General features: G+C 39.6%; 1 long non-coding RNA gene across 1 annotated transcript; it reads right to left on the bottom strand.

The window, feature by feature from the left end:
- Window positions 1-2,756: 2,756 nt before the first annotated feature.
- Window positions 2,757-3,425, bottom strand: LOC119767715. The gene is made up of 2 exons (XR_005277667.1): window positions 2,983-3,425; window positions 2,757-2,926 (listed from the first exon to the last, which is right to left on the bottom strand). It is a non-coding gene; the product is annotated as an uncharacterized LOC119767715 (long non-coding RNA).
- Between the last annotated feature and the right edge of the window lie 5,487 nt (window positions 3,426-8,912).

The following is an 8,912-nucleotide window of genomic DNA, read 5'->3' as shown; positions in this document are numbered from 1 at the left end:
TTGTTTTCGTCGCAGAATTCATTATTTTGACTGTTCTAAGCTAAATAGTTACTGAAAACAACTTTTTTAAGTAGTTTAAACTTGGATGCTGGATCTGGATGCTAGGTAGCGGTTTTCGAAATTTGAATGCTGGGTTTGGATGCTAGGTAGCGGTTTTCGAAATGTGGATGCTGGGTTTGGATGCTAACTAGCGTGAGCTATCCCCTGCACAGGGTGACTCACCCAGGGATGCCACATTTGAAGATTTTCTAGCACAGGCTCAATGCTCAAACGTATTGTTTTGCCATGTTATTCGATGATTTTAAATTAAATGAATCACTCACGAAAAATATAACAATGTTTTGCTTCTTTTGCCAAAAACAGATTTGTAAAATATTGTTTTGCCATCAAGTTAAACTCATTTGCGTTTTTGTGATGTGCCCGAAAATCTTCAAAATCTGGCATGCCTGGACTCACCTCAGAGCCGAGGGGCTCGTCACCACAGGTTCCATATTCTGGGCACCCTAATAACACACCCTTATAATTAGGGATATCATTGGGGATACCCACCTTAATTTTAAATACAAAAATAAGTAAAAAGAGGTAGCTTTGCTTAAAACTTTCTATCGCAAACAAATTTTATTATTTAATATTGAAAGAATTTGTTATGACTAATGTTAAGATACGATTGCAAAGTATATGGGTAACCAACTCACCAACTCACACGAAATCGGGAAAAGTTGCCCCGACCCCTCTTCGATTTGCGTGAAACTTTGTCCTAAGGGGTAACTGTTGTCCCTGATCACGAATCCGAGGTCCGTTTTTCGATATCTCGTGACGGAGGGGCGGTACGACCCCTTCCATTTTTGAACATGCGAAAAAAGAGGTGTTTTTCAATAATTTGCAGCCTGAAACGGTGATGAGATAGAAATTTGGTGTCAAAGGGACTTTTATGTAAAATTAGACGCCCGATTTGATGGCGTACTCAGAATTCCGAAAATACGTATTTTTCATCGAAAAAAACACTAAACAAGTTTTAAAAATTCTCCCATTTTCCGTTACTCGACTGTAAAAAATTTTGGAACATGTCATTTTATGGGAAATTTAATGTACTTTTCGAATCTACATTTACCCAGAAGGGTCACTTTTTCATTTAGAACAAAATTTTTCATTTTAAAATTTCGTGTTTTTTCTAACTTTGCAGGGTTATTTTTTAGAGTGTAACAATGTTCTACAAAGTTGTAGAGCAGACAATTACAAAAATTTTGATATATAGACATAAAGAGTTTGCTTATAAACATCACGAGTTATCGCGATTTTACGAAAAATTTTTTTTGAAATAGTAGTTTATGCAACAAGTTGCAAAGAGGATTTTTCAGCACGAGTCGTACATTTATCCAACGAGGTTTACCGAGTTGGATAAATAGGACGATTGCTGAAAAAATCAAGTTTGCAACGAGTTCCATACAACATTTTTGCAATTCCAAAAACACCCTTTGGACAGAATTATAGGACAAAAGTCCATGCATTGAGACAATGAATCGTTTAAATAAAAAAAGTTGAAAAGTATAACTTTTCCTAACAAGTGCTGAAAAGTTCAACTACTTACTTTTCCTGTCATTCTTGAACGGCGAAATAGCCTACTTTTCTGTACCAAAAATAACAGAATCGAATAGTAACCCTTTTCAAAACAAATGCTGAAAAGTTCTACTTTTCAGCACTGAAATGGGTGCTGAAAAGTTGAACTTTTCAGCACTTGTTTCGAAAAGTAACACTTTTCAACATTTTTTTGATTAAAACGATTTATTGACAAAATACATGAAAATTTGACTTAAAATTTCACTCAATGGGTGTTTTTCGGAATTGCAAAAAATGTTGTATGGAACTCGATGCAAAACTTGATTTTTTCAGCACTCGTCGTATTTATCCAACTCGGTGAACCTCGTTGGATAAATGTACGACTCGTGCTGAAAAAATCCTCTTTTTGCAACTTGTTGCATAAACTACTATTTTTGCGTTTCTCTTTGTTTCGTCGTCCGTGTCTGTCGCGGGTGACCATGAACGGCCATGATCAATGACGACCAACTTTTTCAAAACTTTTTTTTCGTAAAATCGCGATAACTCGTGACGTTTATTAGCAAATCCCTTATGTCTATATATCAAAATTTTTGTAATTGTCTGCTCTACAACTTTGTAGAACATTGTTACACTCTAAAAAATAACCCTGCAAAGTTAGAAAAAACACGAAATTTTAAAATGAAAAATTTTGTTCTAAATGAAAAAATGACCCTTCTGGGTCAATGTAGATTCGAAAAGTACATTAAATTTCCCATAAAATGACATGTTCCAAAACTTTTTACAGTCGAGTAACGGAAAATGGGAGAATTTTAAAAACTTTTTTAGTGTATTTTTCGATGAAAACTACGTTTTTTCGGAATTGTGAGTACGCCATCAAATCGGGCGTCTAATTTTACATAAAAGTCCCTTTGACACCAAATTTCTATCTCATCACCGTGTCAAGCTGCAATTTTTTCAAAAACACCTCTTTTTTCGCATGTTCAAAAATGGAAGGGGTCGTACCGCCCTCCGTCACGAGATATCAAAAACGGACCTCGGATTCGTGATCAGGGACAAAAGTTACTCCTTAGGACAAAGTTTCACGCAAATCGAAGAGGGGTCGGGGCAACTGCTGTGTGAGTTGGCGGAGAATTACCCATATGCCTCATTAAAGTCATAAATAAGGATGGATACAGAAACAGACTAAAATCACAACGAACTTAATGTCCAATGATAATATTTATTGTTTATTATACACTATTTATCATAAACTATTGAGTGTAGAGTGGAACGAAGAAATGTTCTGTTTTTGCTTGCTAGGCTCGGTTCATGGCTTCTCGCTTGAATGATCTAAAGTTTCATGCTCAGCAGCTTTTATAACGATGGTATCCTATAAATGTAAAAGGTTGTTGCATTTTTGTATAAGAAATACAATTAATATCTTACCACATCTTGACTAGTTGTCATGTATTTTTCGGAATTCGATTGATCAAAAATTTCTACAGTGTTAGGGTCCACTTTACACAAGTTTTTTTTCACGCTGGTAGTAGACGGACTAGAACATAAACTACCGTCTTTTTCCACGGCAATTGTTAGCTGTTTTGGTTTGGATTCATCTTTAGACGACTCGATGTTTTCATAACTTGATTGTACCTCCAGATGATTTTCAGCGCTCTTTTTCTTCTCTTGCTCAGTTTTGTCATGGATATCCTAAAATAAGAAATATGAATACAGTACTCGTTTGGTAACTCCGAACATAGCCTAGCTGCAGAATGCTGTTCCATAACTGGGTTGTCCGTTTGATAACAGTTTTGACGTTTGAATGCTTTTAAATTCAAATAGTGGAACTATAGAGCATTCTAGGTGCGTATGTATTGCGTGTACTTAGGCCGTCCCAAAAAAATAAAAGTTGTCAAATCTTCGGTGCTCACCCCTAGAATGATAGATTAGGATGTCAGGAACAATGTTTTCATACAACAAAAAATTCCCAAAAATGGTTTACAACTCGCGCGCGGAGCTTGAATGAAAAAGTGCATTTTTCGAGTATTTTTCAGAAATGCGAGCAACAGATTATCGTGTTAGCAGCAGCGCCGGGAAGATGGATTTTTGTGGCGTTCTTTTTGTGCTGTATTCGTGATCGTGTTCATGCCATGCATGCGGTGAGGGGGGCCATTTTTTTATTCATAACTTATTTTTATTTGGTCCTTTTAGGTGCTGTGACCAGGTTGGGACCGAGGATCGTTAAATAACTAATATATAACAAAAAAAACAACAACAACTCCTTAAACTCCATACTTGGAGATCATGGCTTCCTCCTTCGTGGCTCCACCGTCTCGGGAGCCACTGCTTCCTTGGCTTTTTCCTGCGGGTCGAGGGCGATCCTTCGATTTTCCGTCCGGAACTGCGCCCGGCAGCGGAGGGAACTCCGCCGGCGTGAACGCCGGAACTGCTGGACTCTGCTTCTTCGCCTTCCTTGCCGGCGGTTTCGGTTTCGACGCCTGCTGGCGCCTCTGGATGAAGTCCGCACGCTTGGGGCAGCTGCGGTCCGTGGCTTCGTGAGCTCCAGAGCAGTTGGCACACCGCTTCGACTCTGCTTCTTGGACTTTGCACTCGTCCGTCTTGTGGGGACCCCCACAGTTGTTGCACCTCCCCTTGAGGTGACAGTTCCTGGTTCCATGACCCAGCTGCAAGCAGTTCCTGCACTGGGTCACGTTCGGCTGCTTGTTCCGGTAGGCCCCCCACCGGATGATAGTGCTTGCCACAACATTCATTGCAGAGAGCTTCTTCAGATTGGTGTATCCCTTGGGGAAGACCACAATGTACGGAGTTTCGTCCACGGTGGACTTTTCCTTCCGCTTGATGACATGCACCTCCAGCGCGTCCAGCTTGAGATCCCTCTTCAGCAGGTACTTGACCTCATCCGGTTTCAGTTGATCAGGTAAACCACGAACAACGACCCGGTGAAATCGTTCGCTTCTTCGGCCGTGGGTGTAAAATTCCACTTTCTTCCTCTGGAGAAGCTCCTGCAACTTGTCAAAATCTTTGACAGAGAAGCAGGCCACCTTGGTTCCATATCGGGTCAGTTTGTAAATAGGATCGAAACCAAATTTACAACTTTCCACTATCGCCACAAGCTTGTAAAAATCCGTGGTGTTCTTCACCACAAAAGGCGGTTGCTTTTGTTTACCTGCCGACTGGCCGAGTGGTGGAACCGCCGGGACGTCTCCTCCTCCTGCTGGGCTGGCATTGTTGTTGTTTTTGTTTTCCACTAGCGGGCTGAACTTGTTGTTGTTGAGCAGATTCTGCTCCACTTTTTCTTCTCCGACGATAGCTCCGGTGACCTCAAGGGACTTCTTTCGCTTCCGATTTCCAGGGATGAGTTGAAAATCATCCGTCTCGGAGGTCTCTTCCACCTCCATCCGTAAAATAACTCGAGGCAAGCAACGTTGCCTTTAGCGCGCACGTCACAACACGTTTGAGGGGGGTCATTGTGCTAATGAATATTATTGCGCGTCAGTATCGTGTGAGCAGCAGCGCCGGGAAGATGGATTTTGTGGCGTTCTTTTGTGCTGTATTCGTGATATTTTTTATATATATAGAAGAAGAAGATGTCTACATGTAAATTTATCTACTCACTATATGATTTATTTTAATGTTCATATTATTCCTTATCCTATTACTATCCTGTAACATACCATCTCCTCATACCATATATGATCAAATTGCTTAAATTAACGAAACTTTCTAAAACAGCATGGGAACCATCTGGAGCATTTATATTTTAAATTACTGTTTTTTTACAGCTTCCTGGAATCATCTTGATTGTGTTTATTATATTTATCATATTTATTATATTTATTTTATTTACTATATCTATATATATAAAAAATTTAAACGGTTTGTTCGAACGCGAAGCAATTCAACACGGAACGTCGGATCGAGGTGCTTTTTGTTGCGTTGGGTTCGTATAAGTCCAAGGAAGGTTCTTACGCCAAAAAGTGATAACTTTGGCCACTCTGGAACCGATTCCGGAAAATCTGAAGGTTGTATGGGAAAAGTTACGTAAAAACAAATTTTGATCACAGGAGGCTGAATGAGCAAACAAGCAAGAAACGTCAGGAAACTTACAAAGGGCAGGACGAAGTTTGCCGGGAAGAGCTTGTTTATTATATGTATTATATATATATATATATATATATATATATATATATATATATATATATATTACAAAACTATATGCTTATTAGATAACACACTACAGACTCACATTTACACTTACAAACATTCAAATCATTAAATACATTACACATCCAATCATTTTCATCGGCCCGATGAAATTACCCTAACCCCCATTCCAAACCTCCCAAAAATATTCCGGTAGATCGTTGATGTCAAACACTGCTCCAGCCAATTGTACGCAGATGATGTCCAGCTCTACATCCGTGGTGTTGGTCCATGCGCGCGTGATTTGATCAGAATGGCTAATCAGGACCTCCAGAATGTTGCCGATTGGTCGACCCGAAATCGTTTGCTCATGAATCCCGCTAAAAGCAAGGCCCTCTTTATTCAAAGTGCGAACCGCAGAGGTGACTCTGTTCCCGACCTGCGCATCGAAATGAATGGTGAGCAAATTCAGTGGACGGAACGTGCAAGCAACCTTGGATTCATCTTCCAGAGCGACCTGCAGTGGGACGGACTTGTGTCACAGCAATGTGGCAAAATCTACGCCGACCTTCGCACACTCTACAGCTGCATACCGACTGCACCCGTGGCTACAAAACTGAAGCTGTTCAAAGCCCTTGTCCTGCCTCACTTTCTGTTCGCCGACGTTTTCTTTGTCCGTCTTTCCTCTAACCTGTTCAATCGACTACGTGTGGCCTTCAACTGCTGCGTACGTTACGTTTACGGGTTGCGGAGGCGTGACCACGTGAGCCACCTGAGCAATTCTCTGAGATTTCGGTCATTCGATTTTTTTTTTGTATTTTTTAATCCGGCTTAAACTTTGTTGGTGCCTTCGGTATGCCCAAAGAAGCCATTTTGCATCATTAGTTTGTCCATATAATTTTCCATACAAATTTGGCAGCTGTCCATACAAAAATGATATTTGAAAATACAAAAATCGGTATCTTTTGCAGGAATTTTTTGATCGATTTGGTGTCTTCGGCAAAGTTGTAGGTATGGATATGGACTACACTGAAAAAAAAATGATACATGGTAAAAAAATGGTGATTTTTATTTAACTTTTGTCACTAAAACTTGATTTGCAAAAAAAAACACTATTTTTATTATTATTTTTTTGATGTGTTTTAGAGGACATCAAATGCCAACTTTTCAGAAATTTAAAGAATGGGCAAAAATGGAAATGATTTTTTGAATCAATACAGTTTTTTTCAAAAAATCGAAACATTGGTCGCAAAATTTTTTCAACTTCATTTTTCGATGTAAAATCGAATTTGCAATCAAAAAGTACTTTAGTGAATTTTGATAAAGAGCACCGTTTTCAAGTTATAACCATTTTTAGGTAACTTTATTGAAAATAGTCGCAGTTTTTCATTTTTAAATTATTCCCATATTTGCCCACCTTTGAAAAAATAATTTTGAAAAGCTGAGAAAATTCTCTATATTTTGCTTTATTGAACTTTGTTGATACGACCCATAGTTGCTGAGATATTGCCATGTGAAGGTTAAAAAACAGGAAAATTGATGTTTTCTAAGTCTCACTCAAACAACCCACCATTTTCTAATGTCGATATATCAGCAACTATAAATCCGATTTACAATGTTAAAACATGAAACATTCGTGAAATTTTCCGATCAATTTTCGATCAAAAATTTTAAATCAAGCGTAATATTGAATGTTTGGCCCGTTTAAAATATTAGTCTTGATTTTAAATTTTTGAAAATATTTTTTTCGAAAAGATCGGAAAATTTCACGAATGTTTTATGTTTTAATATTGTAAATCGGATTTATAGTTGCTGAGATATCGACATTAGAAAATGGTGGGTTGTTTGGGTGAGACTTAGAAAAAATCAATTTTCCTGTTTTTTAACCTTCGCATGGCAATATCTCAGCAACCATGGGTCGTATCAACAAAGTTCAATAAAGCAAAATATAGAGAATTTTCCTCGGAATTTTCTCAGCTTTTCAGACAAATTTTTTCAAAGGTGGGCAAACATGAGCACTAATTTAAAAAAATGAAAAACTGCGACTATTTTTATTTTCGTTTTGGTTTTATTTTGTTGAATTTATAAAATATTTACATTATTGATTCACGTTTCAGTGATCATGGCAAATTCAAGTCCACTAATATCGATTCTACCTTCTGCATTATTAATGAAACTAATGTAGGTCACAAATAATTTAAGAATCTTGTTTCTAATCACTGGTCCGATGTCAGCGCTGGTCGCAAAAGTTCTTCGAAGGTTAATCGTCGCCATCCATTGAGAACCGCGGCAACTTTCTGCTGTAGAAGCTGCCACGCTGCACGAACACGATTACATTCGCTAAACTTGTGTTGAAGAGTCTCCACTGGCGAATTGCAATGTGTTCAGTATCCTCCGTCTACTCGCTGCATCACATGTAGTAGACGTCGGTGCTCGGTCTTCCCATTTACGCTTCGCTGAGAGGAAGAGAGCCGTTTCGAGGCGATGTTTCTCCAGATTCTCTGACAGTCAGCTGTCGGGGTGTTCCGCTCAACCCTTGGTCGATCGGTCAACTCCAGATAATGTTGGTGGATGAGGTCAGAAGAGGGACGATCTTGAAGTTGAGCAGGTAACCGTGGGAGGTTCTAGAGCAGCGATTTGAGGCTTGAGCAGTCAGGCACAACGGGACGTGGTTACGTTGGGTTTTCTGGGAACACGATCGATTTGTAGAACGGCATGCAGTCAATCTCGTTGAGATGACGATTGATGAGCAGCGCCTTACATTTCATCGCCGGCAGTTGTAGTTTTAATCCCCCTTTTTCGATGTGTCGTGCGAGCTGTTGAATTGGGATGCGAGCTGGTAGCCGTCTCCAGTGAAAGCTTGATTTGGACCATTTGTCGGACGCAATTAGCAAAAATCACTCCCAGAATTTTAACCGTGTCTACAGTTTGCAACCATGGAACATGTAGGGGGTTCCCATTGATAAAGCCAACGTCTATAGAGATGGTTTTTCTGGTGTTGAGTATCGCACCGGACACAGTGCGAAAGCGATCGAAAGTTTCTCTCATCATCTCTATTTTGTGTGTGGAGGTGGCGATAACACTGACATCGTCGGCGTACGCGACTACGAGATCGTCCCCAGCGACCTGTTGCAATCGGCTCAGCAGTGGGTGAAGATAAAGTACAAACAGGTGCATGGACAAGGGGTCCCCTTGCCGACGGAGCGCTGGAT

Source organism: Culex quinquefasciatus, chromosome 2, assembly GCF_015732765.1.
Source record: "Culex quinquefasciatus strain JHB chromosome 2, VPISU_Cqui_1.0_pri_paternal, whole genome shotgun sequence".
In the NCBI taxonomy this organism is placed as follows: domain Eukaryota; kingdom Metazoa; phylum Arthropoda; class Insecta; order Diptera; family Culicidae; genus Culex; species Culex quinquefasciatus.
Note: the sequence above shows the minus strand (reverse complement) of the source record. Positions and strands in the feature narration are given on the sequence as shown.